Source organism: Tinamus guttatus, unplaced genomic scaffold (assembly GCF_059628265.1).
Source record: "Tinamus guttatus ecotype Peru unplaced genomic scaffold, ASM5962826v1 Tinamus_guttatus_pri_ptg000497l, whole genome shotgun sequence".
NCBI classification, from domain to species: domain Eukaryota; kingdom Metazoa; phylum Chordata; class Aves; order Tinamiformes; family Tinamidae; genus Tinamus; species Tinamus guttatus.
In genome coordinates, this window is record NW_028289031.1 from 1,377,662 (window position 1) to 1,399,261 (window position 21,600).

The 21,600-nt window shown below is 38.5% G+C and overlaps 1 protein-coding gene across 2 annotated transcripts in view; it reads left to right on the forward strand.

Moving 5' to 3' along the window:
* CDKAL1 (CDKAL1 threonylcarbamoyladenosine tRNA methylthiotransferase) overlaps positions 1-21,600 on the forward strand; it is a 362,497-nt gene that overhangs the window by 191,496 nt on the left and 149,401 nt on the right. The window lies entirely within an intron of this gene.

The window sequence follows — 21,600 nt, forward strand, 5'->3', positions numbered from 1 at the left end:
TAGTATTCTGAATCTCCAGAGATAGTCTTTTGTTACCTGCCTCTTAAAGATTTTATTGTGTCTTTTGGACTGATGTTGCAGTCAAGGGGATGTTCAGCCTGTTTAAAAATAAATAAATAAAAAGAAGAGTTATTGTGTTGGGGTGCAGCAAACAGATAAGAAAGATGTTCAGCTTATAACAAGACACAATAGATAGAAGTTTTACAAAAGTTAAAGGGGAATTAAATTCCAATGATTTCAGTGTTTAAAAAAAAACACTATTGATATTAAAAATATACAAACATAATTTTGATAAAACAGGAAAAATGGCAAGAAAAATCTTCATCTTCAAAAGAGTACAAACGTAAGTCACAAGAAGACTTCAATCCTCTGATCCTCTGAGGTATTTCTGATACTACTGTAGTTATTGGAATAAATCAGAATTTTATGATGATTACCCTGAGATATCAGGGTAACTGCAGTCGAGATAAGACCAACCACTAGGCAGGCGCTATGTAAATAAAATGTAGTCTTACATTTAAGAATTAAACTTAACTTAGCAGAGCTTTAAGTTAATGGTTCATGCCTCAGAGCTCGGACTGGCAAAGAGAAAACGTGCTGTCCTAGGCACAACTCACCTGGCATTTTTAGTTATTTCTCCTGTCTCTGTTAACTGCTTCCAGCATGTTCTGCACCTTTGGGATGCAGAAATCGGCCTCGCTGGGTTTAGGAAAACGCCAGTGTCTGAGGTGGAGGCGTTTGGATACCTGCTTGCATGGGTTTAGGAAAACGCCAGTGTCTGCGGTGGAGGCGTTTGGGTACCTGCTTGCATGGGTTTAGGAAAACGCCAGTGTCTGAGGTGGAGGCGTTTGGGTACCTGCTTGTATGCAGCTGCTCCCTGAGGTCCAGGTTCCTGATACCATCCTGGAGCAGGGCTTCGACGAGATTGCCGGGGCCTTTCAACAGCCCTGCGATGAAAATAGCTTTGTCATAGAGGAAAAAAAAAAAAAAGTTGTTCTAGGATATCATTATTGTTTAATATGATTTCCAAATACATTTAAAACTAGCATAGCTTTGAGACCTCTAATGGCCATTATTTTTTAAATAGTGAAATGTGATTCATTACTGGGTAAGTATCTATGTCCTGTTTAACTTAGTTCATTTTGATTCTTATTTGCTAAACCTTGAAACAAGGACAACACATTTGTGATAGAAACATTTCATTTGCCTTTTTTTAAAGTATGCATCTCTATTTGCATTCTAGTTTTAGGAAAATAAATTTTTGCAAATTCAAGAGCTAATAGCTCGATTTGTTTTCTGGGGGAAGGTATTTAGGGGGAAATATTTTCCAAGGTGCTGTAAATGCTTAACAGGCAATAGTAGATTTAATCTATAGATTTTTGAAACAGGGCTTCTGTAAGGTTATTTTTACTCTTCTAGTTCATTAGCCACTTATTTCAATGCCTTCATTAAAATATGGATGTCAAAACAGCAATTGGATTTCTAGCTGCTTCTTAGCATGCAGAAGTCATAGAGAATTCCTCCTTCTGAGGTTTCAAAAAATGTTATTTTTCTATGTCCAGAGCTGATAGCTGCCTGAAAAGTCCACTCACAAGTTCTGACAATCATCTAATTTGGCTAAAACCCCAAGGGCAAGTCTTGACTTTGCATAAAATAGTAGAACTTCGAAAGAGTTGCACAGAAGAATTTGCACCTTGTTGAAAAAATGTGCTTTGACTTGGATTTCCAATCACTTTGGTTTTGTTTTTAAGAATAGCTGAACTTTCTAGAACGGACTGCTCAGATTCCAGGTTTCTGTTCAGCAGTGTGTTTTCTTTCGAGGAAACTGTGAACGACTTCTTAAAAATTAGTATTTGTATTCATATGCTTCTAAGGAATTTTACGCTTTTCAATCTAAAAATAACTTTGAGCAGAAATTTGTTTTCTACACAGAATATGTAAACTTACTTAAAAAAAACAAAAAACCCTCACAATTGTTTGCTAGACGATATGGTTAATTAATCCCCAAAGAAGATTTTTCCTGGAAAGTAATTAATTACTGAAGACAAACTACTACAGTTGAATTTATTTTGAAACCTTAATTATAGTGTTGATTACATTCAATTTACAGGTTTCTGGACATGACAAAACTAACTCTTTTAGGTTTTTAGACACTGAAAATTGCACATATAATTAATCTCATGGCATTAAGCGTCATTATTAAAATATGACTTCCTTTTCCTTGCTGATCAATGCTAAAAGCAGGAATTTCTGCTTGCAAATGTAATTATGCTTGCAATATTTATGATCCAACATTTTTAATCTAAGCTGTTACTTAGTGCCCCTGGAAATGAGCGTTTTTTTGTTAGACATTATTTTCTGGGCTGGAAAGTTTTGTGGCTTTGCACTTTATTATTTTTAGAGGGTGGAGGAGTTTTCCTGGTCTGTTTCTGTTGTGTGTGGGTTGTATTTTGTGTGTGTGTTGTTCTTTGTTTTTTCTTTTTCTTTTTTTTTTTTTAATAAATCTGACATTTTTCCTGGGAGAAAGCCCACCCTACCTTTTGCAAGGCTTTATGTTTAGCTGCTGTTCAATGATTGATGCATCCTGGCACACTGACATGCATCTCGGGAGCCCCGAGGATGTGGGGAATGGTGCTAACATTGCATAACATTTGGAAGGAGGTTGTCTAGTAATTTCTATTAGAGTTTTATTTTTGTTTACCATAGCTTTCGAAAGCTTGGAATGCCCTAATTTTCCACTGTCTAATATTTCTTAGTTGAGCTGAAGTAACCTGTCCAGTCTTGAGCCTCTGAGGGATTGTTTAATATATGTGAAGTGAATCTTCAGTGCTATTGGTGTGTATTAGGAAACCAAGTTCAGGAAAATGGCATACTGGAAGAGGTGTTCATAGACATTGCTACTGGTATAAGCTGCCATGCCATTAATAACTAGAAGTACATTGGTAGTAAGGAGGCTCTCAAAATTTACTCTGTGTCCGTTGCTACTCTGGCGTTATTCCTCTCAAGTGCAAAAAGCATCAGAAGTTGTTTGGACTCTGCATGTGTGAAAAATAATGGCAGGAAAATGGCTACCATAGGGGCAAAATGTAGATACACACATATATGTATAAGTATATATACAAATATATAAAAGACAGGGAAATGTGATATGTGGCAAACCTGATAGTCACGTGCATGATTCAGTTTTTTTATTTGTTACAAGAGTAGGATTTCCGCGTGTGTGCAGGTTTCCACGTTGCGTTACAGGAGTGTGTGTGCCTGTGTATCAGACGAGTAAACACGGTGTCATCCTTTAGAGATCTGAGCAGTGCCACCGGCTCGACAGTCCTTTGCCAGCTGCTCCCTGTGACACCTTTCCTTACTGCCATCTTTAGCAAAATGGCACATCTGTGGCAGACCCGTGGTTTTTTTCCCCACCTACGTAAGTTTGGTCTTCATGCTCTTTGACTACTTGAGTGCCCGCAATCCGGATACTTGTTATTCTCAGTAAGACACATTAGTGGGAGGGCAAACAAGGTACCACAGATATTTGAAGAAATACAGTGTGTTAGAGGGTGAATGTTTGAGATATGTAGGTCTGAACAGAGTTTCTCTGCTTAATTCTCTGTTTTACCAAGCTGACAAATTTTCGTGGTTATAGCTGAAGGCCAGAGAAATGGGAGAAAGCGAGTGGTGTCAGGCAGTTTTAGTTATGAGAAGCCGAGTGAAAGAAGGATGAGATGGAAATATGATGGAAATTTAAAAGAGGGAAGAAATTTTAAAAGAGGAAAGGAAATTTTAAAGAGGGATACTTTAAAAGAGGGAAGAATAATCTGGGTCCTGCAATTGCTTCTAATTAAACAGAAAATCCTACCATCAGAGGGAGATGCTGAGTAATAACAGGGCCCCTTTTCCAAAATTGCAAGCAAATTAAAAAGGTGGGGGGGGGAGACCATTTGCTCAGGAATACGCTAGGATTTATCAGAGAGAAGCCAACAAGTTATTCAGTGGCAACTTTATTAATATTTTTTTTTCTGAAGTCAGTGTGCTTTAATTGCATTTATCATCATTTTTTCCCCAAATATCTTGGGAATTTGATTTTATTAACATCACTTTTCCTTTCAGAATATTCCATTTCAAGGTACTGTGAAGTTAGAGGTCCGTGGAGGAGCTCCGCTACTTCAAATGCCAGATGGAGGATGTCTAAAGGATTTGTGTGCTGGATATTGATCCGAAAGGAAAAGATAGATTTTGAGTCATATGTCAGTAAAATTTAATAGATACTTTTATTCAGAGGCAAAAATGGTTTCGAAATAAGTATTTTTCCAATTGTTCTGCGTTTTGGATCATCATAATACTGCCAAACACAGTTTAGAGGTTAAGCACTGCTTTTTTTTTCCTGTAAATCCCATGTGTGGGCCCTGCTGCTTTAGTGGGGTCACTGCCGAGCACCACTTCTGTCCCTGGCCTTCACTGTGGGCAGCGAGAGCCCTTGACTCCATCGCTCTCCATCTCTACCAGCCAGAAAACCAAGTTGCTTTCCAGTTTAGCAGCAGCCAGTTGTTTGGGAGTTTTCTTTGGATTTGCCTGTTAATCTTGTAAAGATTTTAATCGCTTAATTCTCTAAGGGGATGTTTAAATATGTTTCTTACAAGGAACAAACAGTAAATAAGTATCTTGACAACGTAACTTCTTTTGAGATACATAACTTGGTCTTTTCTGGCACTTAAAACTTTTAGCTGTCTTACTTTACTTCCTTTCCAAGATGTCTGTATCAGTAATATTCTTTGCTATTAAAACTTGCGTATTTTTTGATCACCAGTATGCTGGTGTTTGTAGCTAACCAGTTATTCCTTGTGGGCTTGTAGGAGCTTCATCCCCAGCTTTTTGTTGGGCCAGATCATTCGGTTTTTAGAGTAGAAAAGCAAGGCTTCTTTTCCCGAACAACAGTATTAAGCAGGAAAGATTTTAGCAAGGTAATGAAATAAGGAGCTGTAGATGATTCTCTTGTAAAATTAATGAGTTTTCAAGATTTTCTTGTCAGCGATGCAAATTAAGGTGGTGCTATCTAATATTGTAATCTTTTCTTGAAAGCAGTAATTTCCTAGTTAATGGACTTCTTTAAGTATTTTGAATTAATTGCAATGAAAGATGATAAAGAGCAGTTGCCCCTCTGTGCAGGGGCATCTCTATAGATCTTAATTTTTATGATCTGCTTGATGACTCTGAGCAACTGGAGAATGTTTTTACTCTCCAGGGCCAACAGTAAAATCAAATTTAGTACTGTGGGCCAGTGTGACACACCAGAATCACAACCTCTGTTATTCCTCTGTGCCGTCCGCATTCCTCCTGGGCTGTCTCTTCTCAAGTTTTCTGCCTTTTCTGAGTTACTCTTTCTTGCCCTCCCTCTTTGAAATACTGATACGAACTCTTCCCTTTCTTCCCATCTGCCCTTTTTGACCAACAACCGTCAATATGTTCCTGTAATTAAAGCTGCAAGGAACAGACCCTCACAAACCTTTCTGTGAACTGCCCGCCGTACTGGAACATGCTCCTGCTTCTGGTTGACAGAGGTCTGGAAAGGTTCCTACAGTGCTCCGTAGGGTATCATCCTGGACCCTGACACACTCATCTCCATCCCAGGAACCACTTTCTATTAAAGTTGTATCATGTCATAGATACACACATTTATGTTGTGTACAGAAATGAGTGTAAGAAAGAACTAGGAAACGTCTTCAGACTATGATTTTCTGTTTCTTCTTGCACCTTTGAAACAGGAGCAATGAAGAACCTTGTTCATATGACCTGTGCGGTTTCCAAGATGGTGATTTGCTATATAACATATAGTATGTATGTATACTATAGGAATTTATGGAGCAATAATCTCAGCAACTGAACATTTTTAAAGCAGACCTGTATAACGTGTCCTGGAACAGAGTGGGGAAGAGTGAAGGAAGCTTTTGTGAAGTGTGGTCTTTTTCTTTTCCTGTATACAAAGTGAAACGTAGTTCTGATATTTAGAAATGTATCCGATTTTTATAATTAATTATTACTTCAAGTATTTAAATCTTGACAGCTGGGCTAGGAAGACTTGGGTTTGGCAATGCTTAGGTACAAGTTGGATTTCTTTTTTGTAAAATCTGCTTTTTCAAATGGCATTAATGTTTTGAGTTTTAAAAAATGGAAAATAGGCCTCCTCTTGTTCTTGTAGCCAAATGGAAATAAAAATTGTTATAAAAATGCACACACACACACACAAAACATAATTGGCATCTGATAAAAGAATTTAAAATCCAAAATTTCACATGCTTTAAAACTGAATTTTGGCCCATTTCAAAAAGGAATATGTAAGGCTCCTATAAAAATTATAGATGAAGTTTATAGCTGTTTAACTATGATATGTATGTTTTTAGTGGTGTCCTCACAGAATTACAAAGTGACAAATTTTGAATCATTTTCAAAATTATGTGCATTTATTTGTCTCAGAAACTTACATGGATATAAAGTTAGGCTTTGTATCTTCAGCTACTTCCAGCATTTCTCTCTTCTTAGAGAAGATCTTATCCAGAATTAAATTTCCATTTAGATTTGAGAATTTTCTGGCCTTTCCTGAGCCTGTCTTTTTTTTTTTTATAATTTTTTTCTGCCAAGGGCGGGATTGTCTTTTAAGATCTGTTTATCGCATGTTCATTTGTTAGCTACCGACAAACCAGCACTCTGTTTTACCCTGGAGTCAAGGATCCTAATCCTTAATCCTAAGACGCAGAGAGGAGGGCGCGGGGCGCGCACGATACACGTGGTCGCCTGCGTTACCTGTGGTGCTCTCCGGGGAGGCCGCAGGCCTCGGCCTGCGCCCGCCGCGCTTGCCCTTACCGCCGGTGCCTGCCGTGTGGCCGGGCACGCGGCTCGGGGGCCACCTGCCCTTGTGGAGGCCGCAGGAACTTGCTCCGTGCCCACGAGGGTGATATTTTCCCTCGCGCTCCTTTCGGGTCCGTTCAGCTGAAGAGCAGGGGAGGAAGGAGCGCGTGGCTCTGCCTGTGGTTTCTCTACCGTTGTTTACTATGTATTACGTCGTGTAATCCGTCGGCCAACTTTAATTTCGCAAGCTATTCGTTGTGTTTAAACAGTGCCTTTCTTATATTAAATATTTATGGGAGTCTTTGGGAAGAATACATTAAAATGGCAGATGGAGGTCGTTTCGAGCATCGTCTTGATTGAAGGCCGGGGACCCCTGTGAATTTGAAGTCTGCTTTCAAGGAAAGTTCACGGTGTCTGATTATAACCCAAGCAGGCACGAATTCCACCAATTCCCTGCCCTGTGATTTCCAAAAGCAGTGGCTGCTGCAATCTTCATGCTCCAGCACCTTTCCTTCTGAAGTCATTTGCAAGCGCCGCGGCGGCAGCCCCTGAACAGAAGCATTTGCAGTTGTATTGCTTATTAATAATTCAAGAGCCCTGCAACTTTTGCCCAGTCAGAGGGCTTTACTCACTGATTTTGAACTACCAGAGCAGAAGTGGCAAATCTGCCTTTGGATGGCAGTCCAGTTGGGGCACGAGCATCGAGCCTCGCGCCAGGAATTGGGGATTTTGGCTAGGAGCAAGGCAGGAGGGCAGGCATGGGGCACCAGGCCTTCAAAGGAGAGGACACGTGCCCTCCTTCTCGCTGCTTCGCTGACCTTCCTGGTCAGTATGGCTGTATCCAAAAAAACCATGGTGGGCGGCTCTGCGGAAGTGTAGGGACTGGTTGGGAACGTGTGTCATTTTTAATGGTTGAATTTCGCTAGTTTATCAAATAGAGTAGCTCATGATTTTTAGTTCAAATGACTCGATGTCAAAATAACACTTGGAGAATGTTAGATGTTAAATGTTTATTTGTCAATTGGTGTCAAAATAACATTTGTGAGATTTTTCCTTGTTTTGCGTTGTCTTTGATCATGAGCTGCTTTCAGTGATGGCTGCAAAACCATAAACTGGGTTTTACTCTTTCTGGAAGCTTCTACTTGGCCAGATTTCCTCTTATAATCGGAGAGATCTTTTCAATACCTCTATTTAAGCCAATCAATCCAAACTGTTCTGTTACTTTTTAAACACAAAAGACAGACAATATGATAGGTTTTTTTTTACAGAAATTTGAATCTCCATTAATAAAGGTATTTGGCATTGTCTTTTGTTGACAACATTATTTTTTTTTAAATATGCAAACTGTTAAAATGACAGAGAAACATTTAAGAAAGTACACGCAAGATAGTATCTCTGGACCTGTATTTAACCTTTTCATTCTATTCATTTATTCCTGCAAAAACCTTGCATTAAACCTGCAAAAAATATGTTACCTGAAAGAATAAGGTGGAAGAAAAATAATAAAGGCATTGGCATACTGAGAAACATTTTGCACATAAAGCCCACGAGGGTATGCTCATCACACACACACCAAAAAAAAAAAAAAAAAAAAAAAAGCTTCATTGTAGAAAGTGTTGTTTTAATGGAGCTTCAGGGCTGCGGTATGGCATTTAGGAAACTGGACGATTTCTTTGGGGAAAAATATGGTAACTAAATGTGTTGCTGTCTCCTAGAGGAGCCTGGGTTTTGCTTTTGTCCTTAGCTAGAATAAGTCTATATTTTCTCTATTTTCCTGTGCAAAATATCATTATTTTTATCATTTTGACATTTTCTGTTCAAACTGTCTTTATACCTCAGAGATTTGTAAATTTTGAAAAGTTTGAGAAAAATGAATTCTGTCATGTTAAGCATTTTCAGGTTTTTTTTTTTTTTTAAGTTTATATACATATTGAATAACTATTCTATAGTATTGGGAACAGGGTAGCCAACGTTCCATGGATAGGCAAAAAGAGAAATGTCTAGCTGCGGAGAGTCTACTGTCAGGGCAGGATGCATGAAACCTCAGCCAAAATACCTGTACAGGAAAAAAAAACAACCCTCAAAACATAAATTATCCACCTTTAGGAGCTTCAAATACAAAATTTAAATGTACTCAATCATTGTTTTGGTTTCTTTCTTTCTTTTTTTTTTTTTAATTATTCTGTCATTCTCTGTGCATGTGATTTGGAACAGCTTCCTACTCTTTGCAGGTTAGGTGGCTTAATCTTCTCTTTTGGCCTTAACTAATGCTGGTGCCAAAGAGGAGTAGGCTGTTACTGGTAATAGAAATAGAAAATGGTTGCTGATAACTTAGTCTGTTTTTCTGTTCTGTTTTGTTTTAATAGAAAGATGGTCTGCTGCTTAATTTGTATGTAAACAATGAACATAAATATCCTCTTGAATCTCTTTTACTCAGAGTTTCTTATTTCTTAGGATTTGATGCAAAAGTAGAAAACTTTCATGTTTTGTTGAGAAGTCAATGCCCATACTCTAGCTTTACAATGAATTATTTTTTCATTTATGTGAATTTTGTTTTCTTTAACCTGTGAATTTGCTTTGGGTTTCTTTTAAGTGACATATTAGGTATTTTAAAACTTCCTGAGCACACATATGGAGAAAATAAAGTTAGGGCTGAGTTCAAACCTAAGAAAACTGTTCGCAAATTGTTGAGAAATTCCATGTAAAAAATATTTCAACTGCAATTCTAGCATTATTTGGCCATGTTGCTATAATATATTCACTGTAAAATCTAGAAGCTGTGTAACTGAGTGAGTGGCAGTTGCCTGAGGCAGAATTTTTTACTGATGCAATGAGATAAAAGTAATTAAGAAACATGTAGACTGATGGGTAATTAAATCCATGGGAAGCATTTTGTAACTAATTACTATGTTCTAATCACAGATTGCTTTCTATTTGTCAAGGTAAGTGTATATAATTGCACAGTTCCTATTTTCTTTCATCTAAAATCATCCCAGTTGGATGAGATTTTTTTCCAGCAAGCCCAGACCTCTTAGTTTTTGGCAGGTCCTTTTACTCGAATACAGTAAACAAAGCGCCGGTTGGTCACCTTATTCTGTGAATGCAGGTGGCCCAGCTGTCTGCACCCACTGTTTGTGTTCTCCCCAGCCTTGTGCCATTTAAGACTTTGTGGCACGCTATTCGCATTGGTTTTGCATGTCCCTGCTCTGCCTAGGTGCCAAACCGTATTCTGATACGCCAGAATCCCAGTCACCAGACTGAATTCAAACACCAGCATTCGAGCATCCTAATTGCATGTCTTTGTATGCCCTAGCTTTTCAAATGCAAATATTTTAATACCTGAAAAAGAAAGATTTCCTTTTGTTAGTAAAAGTGGTGTAGCTTAGATAAGTCTTAATTAATATGCGCTTAGTTAGACCTCACTTAATTGTTTTCCTAATGTGACACTTCCCTTTAACTTGATTTCTATTTTGAAGCTGAGAAGGCGTTTGAGATAATCCTAACTCCATACGGACACCTGAATTTAGCGATTAGAGAGGATTCCCTGGCTTATTTTATCTAAGCGGAAAGTTTCCTTTAATCGGGACAGAAACATGGAGTAACTTGGATATCAAAACTGTAGCTGCCTTTGGAAATGCTATTCAGTAAAACCAAGGACTCAAAATCAAAACAAAACAAAAACTGTAATCAGTTAACTCTATTTTCTCTTGCTTTGTTTACATCTGAAGCATGTAAATTGACCAAGACTTGCTATATTGGGTCAAGCAACTAAGATGAATATGCAAGTGAAGAGGCAAGTAAACTCAGGGTGAAACCATCCCCTTAAACCACCTCCCAGCTTCTAGTGCCCTTGCGCATCTGTGGTTGCAGCACTAAGACCACATTTAATGTCCCTTCCATACATGTACGTACTGACTATTACTGTTACTTACTCTAATGTCTGCAGCAGCCTGAAGCAGAGTTTCATATTTGAATCATGTTTTGTGTGAAAACTTCTCCTTTTGTTTATGCCGACTGGCTGCGCGATTCATTGGTTAAATAGTATTTCTGATTTCTGAACAGTGAAGCTATAACTACGTGATCATTTTCCTGTTTTCTGAATGTTTGTGCTTTCATGAAACTTTGTTGTATTCTCCTTCACCCCTTTTTCTTTCAAGCTGAAGAGTTTTCCCTCTACTACTTAGTTTCTTCTCCTATGTCAATTTAATCATTATTTTCTTATGTTATTTTTAATAAAAGAATGACAGATTGGATTTCTAGGCTGTAGTGCATCTTTTAGAGCCTATTTGTTAGGAGGTTATTTATCTTTTGGTGTGTAATTTTGTTTTTATCTGCATATCATTTCATTGGCTGCATTATCACTTGCTCCTTCTATATAATTTCTGCGACTCTTCACAGTGAATTTAGCTTTGACTTACCAGGGATAATTTCGTATTTTCTTGTGTTGCTTTTCTTCCACACTTTTTTTTTTTCCACACAATTTAACTGATGAAGACACCATCCTACTACAAATCTAGTAGCTTCTCTCTATTGTGAAAAATGACACATTATTTCTAACGCTGGCTGCCTGCCTGCAGCAAGATAACCCACAAGAGGTCTGTCCTGGAGTTCTTTCTCTGAATAGTCTTGGTGAAGAACACTTGAACCTTTTCAAATATCTGTGCCCACGGTTTTGCCTAAATTGCCCTTATCCATGTCCTGACTGAATTTTTCAAAGAACTGTAATGGATGTTTGAGTTCACATAGGCCGAAGTAAATGTAATTAACGTGGACAAAATCTCAATACAAGTTTACACAAACATTGAAGAGAATTTCGTTAAGAATGTAGGTAGAATGGAACCAGAATAAAATATAAAATACACCTACATGTAACACTTGCAATTTGGTCTCAAATGTATTTAATCTCCCACATTTTAAAACCTTCATAGTCTATTTAAATACTTAATTTCAAGCACTTTAAATACTTAATAGATACATCCTTTATTCAGGGTGTTTTTTGCAGCAAATCAATTATTAAAAGAGACCTCACTGAAATTTCATAGGCTTTTATACCAGAAATGGAAAAGTTCAGTGATTCGCATCTTTTGCTATAGTACCCACTTGATTTGATTTGCACCATCCTATGTTTGCACTTTGCACTGCAGTTGCTAGAGAAGTTTTACTAGTTCTTTTTCTGTTCCTGTGTATAATTAGAATTACTCTAAAAATGCCATGACAGTTGAAATTTTTGAGCCTTCAAATGGGACACTATAGCCATATTTGTCAAGTAAATAATGACCTAATCTGGGATAATTTGTAGTTGAGCTAAGGTGAAAAGAAACTTTAAAAAATAACTGGCAAGACTAAGTCTTTATCCTATAGCAGCATCCAGCACTGTGCTCAAAGCAGCCTCAGTCTTCTCCTGCTGCTTCTCCTGGTGCTGTGCTAGTCCTGTGCTGCCTTGCCCCCTAAAATGACACACCGTGTGGCCGCCCTCCTTCCTAAGGGTGCTCATCCCCGCCGGCTGGCATGGAGCAGCCGCAGGCCTGTCCATTGCCACGTGCCCTTCCTTCCAGCCGCCTTTTCAGGTGGCCCTGCTTGTTGTGCAGCCAAACAGAAGCCCGCCTCAGAGTGTGGCTTCTCAACAGAAAGCTAATGCTACTAACAAAATAAGCACTCAGCTGCCTTCGCTGGCTGTTTGCTTTAGCGCCAACGTAAGATAGATGCGCAGCAGGTAGGTGGGAGAGCAGGACCTTTGTAGACCCGTACTAGGTATCCTCAAGCTGCTGGGGGGCAGCGCCCTTAGCAGCAACGCGAGGGCTTGAAGCAGCAGAAAGGACTTGGCTGTGGCCTGTGAAACTAGGCTTGGTTATTAGGCTCTGTTTGCGAAGGAGACCTGGGGATGGATAAAGGGGTGTCTGCTGACTCTCCTTAGAGCAAAGCAGTTGAGAGTTGTGTGTCAACATTTCAGTCATGGAAAAGGAGAAATCTCTCATAGAATACCTAGTTGAGAGTAATGTGTCTGTCAAAACTTAACATTTACATGCTTTTCATTTCCAGTGTTCAAAATGATGACTTGAGTGTGAGATTTTTAGCAAAGATGCCTTGGGTGGATGTTTATGAAGAGTGGCTTGCACTAGGTAGACTTATCAAATGCATTCTTAACATATCAGAAGCAATTAGGGTAGGAGGAAAACTCATCTGCTGACTTTTTAGTTGTAGAAACAGAAAAAAGATCAAGTGCACTCTTTTAAAAACACTTTATTTTCTTGTTTCTAAAACGCATTCATTATTTGAAATAGGAAGCATATCTCCAATGGGTGACATAGCCATGGAGTGTTTGCAATTTGGAAGAGTGCTAATTAAGTGCTCTTCTCAGGATAAGACACATATTATTCACCGAGATCATTCAGGCATCAACAAATAATGTTGTGTGACATGACTTTTTTTAAAGAACAGGTTTTAAAGAAAACTAAATATGTGCAGGGGGGTTGGACTAGATGACCCTAGAGGTCCCTTCCAACCTTAAGCATTCTATGACCATGCTACATTCACAGCTGTGCTAGTGGCTCATGTAGATGTACACAGTTTAGGTTGAGATAAGTTTTCCTTTCTACTACTACCACCACGAGAATTCAGATCACCAGAATTTTTTTCCAGATAGAGAATATTATGCCTGTGTCCTGATAGAAAGGTAGCTGGTTTCTGTTGAGTTCCTGCCTTTGGTGTTATCCTCCTATAGATGCTTGGGATCTCTGCCTCAAGCCAGCTTATGTGTACAGTACAGTGTACAGTACATATCCTCTGGGTCCTTATTGCTCCTCTAAACTAGCACTTCGTTTAGAACTTGATCCAGAGAGCAAATAGGCAATGTTCAGGCCATCAAAAATCTCCTAGGTCTTTACAGTCACCTCTAAATTGGACGGAATTTGAACTGCTGACTCTGAGGTGAAATGCATTATTGCCATTACCTGGAGCCATGCAATCCCCCAGGCACCCTGCACTTGACTGCAAGAAATTCATCCTGCAGATTCAGATAGAGAAGAAAATTTGTTTATATTTTCTCCCATTGATTTAATGAATGCTAAGACCCTCATCTTGGCTATTGTGAAATTATGTGGAAATAATATATTGCTTTACTATATATTATAAAAGCAGGACATACATTTTGAGTAATGACATCAGACTGCTTTGGAATAGTCTCCAGAGGCATTTGTGCTTCTGTCGATCCGATGCTTAAGTAAAGCAGCAATTTCCTATTGAATACATGGGAATCCTCCAGGGGTTAACACTTGGAGATAGAATCTACAGGCTCCACAGAATGTCAGTAGAGCTCCTTTAATACGTAGAAATAAGGTTAATCATTCTTTTTATATGTGTATATATATATTACTCGGCAGTCAAATACTCAATCTTTATAATTAATCTAAAATTACTGTTTTAAGAGTCTCCTGGAAACTCTGCAATTCATTTTATTTTTACAATTTCTGTCTCCTCTAATGCAAGTCAACTTGTATTGGTTAGGTGTTTATCTTTCTTGGAAGGCCCAACTTTTGAACAAAAATATGTATCATTTTGTTGTCTTTTCAATGGAGTTTGTGGTGGGCTATATAACAAGATGCCTGTGTTATTCTATTTTTATCTGACAGACACTTAGGTTGTCCTATATGTTCCCACTATTCCTAGAAAACAGCATGAACTGTGAAAAATTCTTTACAGGCACCTTGGCACTGATGCCGAGGTTGGCCCAAGTGAGGTTGGAGCAACCCCCTGCTGCAGGTTTCCGAGGTGGCTGCTCAGAGCTGGGTAAATAACCTGAGCAAGTGCTTGGGACGGCGGGCGCTGAACGGCGCCAGGCCTGCGGAAGAGGTCGGTGCTGTGGAGACACTGAAGCACTTTTGAGGATCTCTTATGCTCAGCCACATGGTGCTCAGCTAGGAAGTTGATTGATGGTTTTACAAAGAAAAAAATATTTATAAAAGAATGCTTTTCTTACAGATTATCCTTCATTAAAATATATGTGATGTGCCTGGCAGTGTTTCTGTGACTGGATGTTTGCCAAGACTTGACACTCCTGCAAGACACAATACAGTTCATGTCTAGCAGCACAGAGCTTTTTGTTTTATATGCCTGGTTTTATTGAGGCAGGCGCTTCTGTATGAAGTCTCCTTCTCTAAATCAATAACAGTTTAATATTGCATTAGTTGCATGTTAAATTGTTTATCCAGATTAAAGTGGAGTCCATTTTTTGTTTATTTTTTTGTCTCTCATCCAGAAATTCAGTCTGTCATATAGCTGTGTTTCAAGTATTAGAATAAAGACAAAAGATACCAGAAGCTCTCATGTGAGGTAAAAGAAGACTTAGAGACTCAAACTGTACTTAGAGCGTACTAACCCGGCTCCCCGTTTGTATATCCAGAAAATAAGCCCGTAGGTGTCTAAATACTTTTGCAAACTGAAGATTAGTGCTGTAGGAAATAAGCGGGAGCTGGGAATCTGGGTTCACTTATGGGTCTGGTTGTAATGAAATAAAAGTACTTAAAAGATTGATATTAAGTATTTATATTGGACTTATTCACAGGTAAATTTCATGTGTCACTTTGGCAAAGTTGTGCTGTTAAATTTGTGTACTGTGTCTGCTAATCTACAGGTTGAGACTGTGGGCAGAAATGGTGTTCAGGTCAAGGGGAGAGTTATTAAATTCTTCTCCATCTTGGAGAGCAACATAACTCAGTCATTCTCAAACTGCAGCATAGAAATTCCTCAGGTTATGGTTCTTCTACGTTAAATTTATAATTAAGGGCTGAATATCAAACCAAATACATGATTTTGCTTCCGACTTTGACTTAAATTCAGTCTCCTAAAGGTCACTGCTGGATGAGGTTTGAAGTCCAGAAGTTCTCGTATGGCTCAAAACAATTCCAGAGATGTCTGTGATTTCTTTCATAAGAGAAGATTTAACAAACCGTCATTGAGGCAGAATTATTGCCCATTACTGGCAAGGGCTGGTTCATTGAGATTGGTTTTAAGGTCATTGACAGGGCAGGTTGAAGGAGAGGCGAGAGAGGAGATATGCATTGTGGTTAAATGTGTTGGAACAGACCTGTAAAATAAAATGGAGACTGTCAGATAGTCTCAATATTTGTTCTTTCATGCATAGAAACGTACACAGAGAGAATATGCAGAAAAACTATTGCTCCAGTGGCACGCAGTGAAGCATATGGTGTGATGAATTGCTTGGAGGCCTAGTGATAAAGAATATTAACTGCCTAAAGCAGGAGAATCATTTAGCTGTCCAGTACTATTGATTATTGTCACATACTACTCCTTAGTTATCAGGAGAGCCAGACTAAACTGTTTGGACAAGTAATTGTAGGTCCAAGTTGCACATTCTTGTGGGTGTGCGGTTTTACTCACGCAATACTTGCTATATGTAAAGAGCAGCTCTTTCATGACACAGTAATAGGCTGCTTGCTTGATGTTTGGTGCCCTGCAACACTGCTATGGTTCTCCACCGCTATGAACCTCATTTCCTTCCTTCTGCAATGTAGGAAGTCCCCGTGGAGAAAGAATTGCTCTTGATCCCCTTGCACGTGAACCTGCTGGTGAGGATCTGGTGCCTGCAGCCAAATGAGCTGAATCGTGGCCCGGGCTTGCTTTGCCTTAAGTGAGACCCCAGTTTGGGCAGTTTGCCTTTAATTGCATACTGATGTGTGTGAAACTTGTGAGAACTTCATATTGTGGAGACTTTTAGCTTGTTGTCAAATTCAAAAAAGTTGGCCGGCGGGTCAAATGTTTTAAGGGTACAATGATGGTTGCACAGCACAATCATGTAAGGTTTGCTTCCATAGGCCTCATAGAATGCTTAGGGTTGGAAGGGACCTCTAGAGATCATCTAGTCCAACCCCCCTGCACACGCAGGGTCACCTAGAGCACGTGGCACAGGACTGCGTCCAAGCGGGTTTTGAAGATCTCCAGAGAAGGAGACTCCACAACCTCTCTGGGCAGCCTGTTCCAGTGCTCTGTCACCCTCACTGTTAAGAAATTTTTCTTTAAGTTCCTGTGGAACTTCTGGTGCTTCAGTTTGTGGCCATTACCTCTTGTCCTGTCACATCCTGTTTAAAAAGTGTTTTTTTTTTTTTTAATAAGTGGTCTTAAGAAATCTGATTCTACATTAGAGAATTAAATAGGAGGGCTCAGTTATCAGTATTGGGATCTAGTAACCTGATTCTTGGTAAATGCAAAGCATACTTTTCTAAAAAAAATTAACTCATAATTTGTCTGGTCTTCTCTATTCGTACCAAACTATTGAATAAAGTTTAATACTTTATAAGTAAGACTAGCATCAAAAGCCTTTTTTGAGTAATACCTCTAAATCTAAATAAATGAGAGGAAACCTCATTGTAATCCTATGAAAAGATTTCTTTTAAAAGGCTTCAGTTTATTTTTCCTGTGCCAATCTGTAGTTAATAGTGTGGTGTTATTTAACACGGTCAGTTTTGCTCATTTTTCCAGTTTCTGTTTGTATTCACGTGTTAAAGTACATTCTTAAAAGACTGCTTTCCCATGGCTGAGCCTCAAACACACGGTGTACGAATTGAGATTCTGCAGGCTTGTCTAGAGACCTGTAGGTTTCAGGGAAGTTTTTTCATCCTATGTTCTTTTTGTTTTTAAAATTACATTTTTTCACAGCATTTCTATGATCCTTATTTGGAATTGACCGCATCCCTTTAATTTTCCTTTGAGGCAGAAGTTGACCTAGATCATTGCTTTTTATATTTTACTAGAAGATAGACATCCAAGAATACTAAGAGGAAATCTTACTGAAGATACAGTGAACACGAAAATCTACTTCAATCATCCTATCTTTATCAATGAAGTATTTCACTTGAAAATGCAAAGGTGTATCCTTATATTAGGGTATTCTCAGTTGTAGCCACATTGTTGCTGTTGAGTAGGGACAAGAAGGAAGGTTATACTATGACTTAACACGTTGTAGAAAGCCTCTTTTAGACTATTTGTAAATTACAGCACGTGTCCCTGGTTGAATACTCATACTGTTATCAGGGGATAAGTAGCAGTCAGCGCATGCAATAGAAGAAATACTCAGAGCAGATTTTCTGTTGGATTTCTTGTTGATTCTAACATCATTAAAGCTTATTTCAGTGCATAAAAATGACAAATGGCATATGTACATGGAGCATATTTCCTCTGCAGCAGGGAGCATATGATCGTATGAATTTGTTAAAGACATGCTTTGGGTTAGATATTTGACTTTGTGGGCTATTCTATGCACTTTTTTCTTTCTCTGACACAGCGTGTGATGTCAGAAGTGTGAACGTGGGATATGCATGTTGGGATTTTTATTAAAACTGCTATACAAAATTTCCCATTTAACAATGTATCATTATTTTATATGTATATATATATACCTACATATACAAAAATACACCCCTTTAGCCATTAAATTATATTCCCTTCAGAAAAAAATAAGACTATTTTTGAATGGCATTTGTGTTTGATTTGTGATTCCTCAATGAAGTTTAAATTGAAATTAATTTTTATGGGTTATAGTGTCCTGAAGGAAACTGATTAAGTTCCTCTGAAGATAATTTATGGGGGTCTGAAGCTGGATATTACTAGTACTTGATTGCAATGCTAATTTTAAGTGGATTAGTCATTGAAATGCTGTGCTTATATTGCTGTTGGAAGTGTTGGAAGGCTGAACATGCTGAACTTTGATATTGTTTCTTAAGCCTAAACATAATAGTGACAACAGAATAGAAACCTCACTCAATATTTCTGACTCTTCAGCCTGAGACTTATTTCCAGTGAACCGTTTTTCCAGCATCACTGCTACCTGCAACCTGCCAAACTGAACAAAATCATGCAGTGTGAATGGCATTTATTAGTAACAGAATTCACAAAATATTCGCGCTCGTTCAGAACAGACCTACCTGGCTGGGAGGTTGTTCAGAGGATATTTCTGAGATTTATCTGCTTGACTTGTGGGGATTTTATGTGAGATTGACTAAACTGCTGGTGCCTGGAAGGATTTTTCTCCAGACTGCTTTTCCTGTGTCCCTTGAGACACCTGGTAAGCAAAGGTCACTGGAGAGAGCAGCGAGTTCCCGGCGTTCCTGTGCAATGTGCATCTGTCTGTCCGGACACGGAGCCCAGCCTTCTCCTGCCTCCCCTCTCCTTTTAAAGCACAACTAGACACGCTCTCTTTAGGCACCGATGAAGTGGGGATTTGGTGTGGCCGCTGCAGGCTGGATGAGTCTCCTGACAGCGAGTTCTGTGGGAAGTGGTGAAAGGTGCTCCTGGCTGACCAGCCCACTCGGGAAGCAGAAGTGTGAGCAGCCGTAAAGCTGATCCTCCACTACTAAAACTGCTGTGCAGGGAGGAGTGTTGGAAGGGCAGCTGCGTGTCTCGAAGGCCAATGGGACCTCTTAGTGTTAGGGATAGCTCTTTAAGGGAAGCTTTTAAGGCAAGTGTGTTACTTTTTGTCATGTTTTCCCTAATGATGTATTTCTAGCGGTTGCAATGCAGGTCAGCAGCTGCTGCAAAGTTGTAGAGATGGGTACCTTTATCTGTTCTTTTCTCAAGTGATGCGAATGAGAATATAAAAAAATTGGTTTTGCTCAGTTACGATTTTATCTTTCAGAGCTAATTGCATGAAATAGAGCTGTTGGTAATAGGCATAAGAAAAACATTGAAGATTTTTTTTTAATGAAGACACAGGTAAACTTCCCTAATACTGCCATACTTTTATTAAGTGCTTGAAGAAACAGTATTTAGCAAATAAGGATATTATGCCATTATTTCAATACACTTTTTAACTTCAGTATATGCTTAGTGTTTCTTTATGAACAGAGTAGTGAAGTATTATTTGGGTGACTAGATTGTTGTTGGAATTCTCGTCTTGGACAGATCAAGTAATTGCACTTGGGATGTTCTTTTGATGAAGACTCCTGAGGAGAAGCTCATCTCTTAATTTTGAGTTAATTCATGTTCCTATACTGATGAATAATTAGTTCATCAAAAACTAAATTATTGCTTCAAATGAGACATTAATGGCATTAATTTGTAAGAGAAAAATGCATTAATATGCTCTAAAACCCCTAAATGATTTCCCTTGGACCTCCCTGTGGATCCCCTCTAGATCTTAATTGCATTTTGATTTTGGAGGTTTATCACTAAATATCCTAAATAAATTTAGGGAAGGATGTCATGTGCTCAGTGAGAATACAAAAGATGTATTTAAACGGTTGCAGTATCAAGAATTAGGGAAACCACATCAGTTAAACTATACAAGTGTGTTCTTTTTTTTTTTCAAATTAATGCATTTGGAGTTGCAAAGCTTATGCCATCCATTTCAGAATATTTTTAAGGTAATAGTGAATATTAGAGGTGGCTTCCTCCTGAAATCAGGAAAAAATGTAACATACATTTTCTTTGCTTCTCACTGGGACGTTTTAGCTTGTAGCCAGATGCAGCAGCAAAGCAACGCTCGTACCTACAGATACAGGTGAGGTTCTCCCTGATGAGCTGATGGTGTTATGTGCACTGTTGTAGGGAGGTAACTCTAGATAAGACTTTCAAGCTCGAAACCGTGTTTGCCCATCGCTGCTCTGCTCGTGGAACCGTGGCCCTGTGAGTGCATTCCCTTCCTAGCCTTGCAGATGCTCCTTCTCTTTTCCCTTCTTTTTATTACCTTCTTGATTTCCCCATTTATCAGTTGACTTGAATCTCCGGCCGTTCTCTCCCTCTGCACAAAGAATAATCACAATTAACGTTCATTATTGTCCTTAGAATTCAACACTTCTGTGACTGCGATGTAAGGAATTATTAAGAAACTTTTAAAAATTAAAATATTTGTTATGCGTTGTTGTTTGAAATCTACACTATTGTATCTTGCTTCATAACTTAATACATATGCAACATTTGCTATTTTTGAATGTGTCACTTGTAAAAGTACCACCTTCTTGTTTATGCTTTTGTGTGATCAGAACATATAACAGATTCCAAAAGATTTTTTCTTCCCCTAATCTAGGTGTAGGTAACAGAGATTACCTATTCATTCTTGTCAAAATAAAACAAAAAACATTTTCTTCTTTTTTTGATGACATTGTATTCAGGCTTCTATAGCCGAAATCTGTAGTTTTTTCTCTTTCTAAACCCAGATCCTGAGCGTTATTTAGCTTGGCTGTGATTATTTTTAAAGGTTGAAACCTGGTATGGAATGTTACTTTCCAGGAATTAATCAGTTTCCACAAAAACATGTTGTTTAAATTAATCCAAACTCATTAGCACTACAGAGATGGATATTCAGTAAAAAGCCTCCATTAATTAGCACTGCATCCTGTAATATGCCTACAGCTCATGACCATTTCCCTGAATTTGTGCCGTGGGTGACCCTTTGCATCTGATGTTTCATCCACAATAAACCGATAGCCTGTGTTTTGGTTTTGAAACAGAGAGCATATGTTATGATCAGTGACATATTACCCTTTTTTTTTCCCAGTGAATTCCTAAGTCATAAACAAGATTTCTCATCTCCATCACTTTGTATGCAGTGTTTAAAGCAGATCTCTTATTTGATGTTTCAAAAAGAGGCATAATAATAATATATTTCAGATTTTTTAAAATATATTTTTACATTTATGGAAAGCTTGCTTTTGATTTTTAGTGAAGTTGCTGGGCTACTTTTATTTAGGGCTCTGGAATGAATATTAAATGTTATGAGGACATTCCCTTCCATTTTACTTTTTCTGGAAGCTG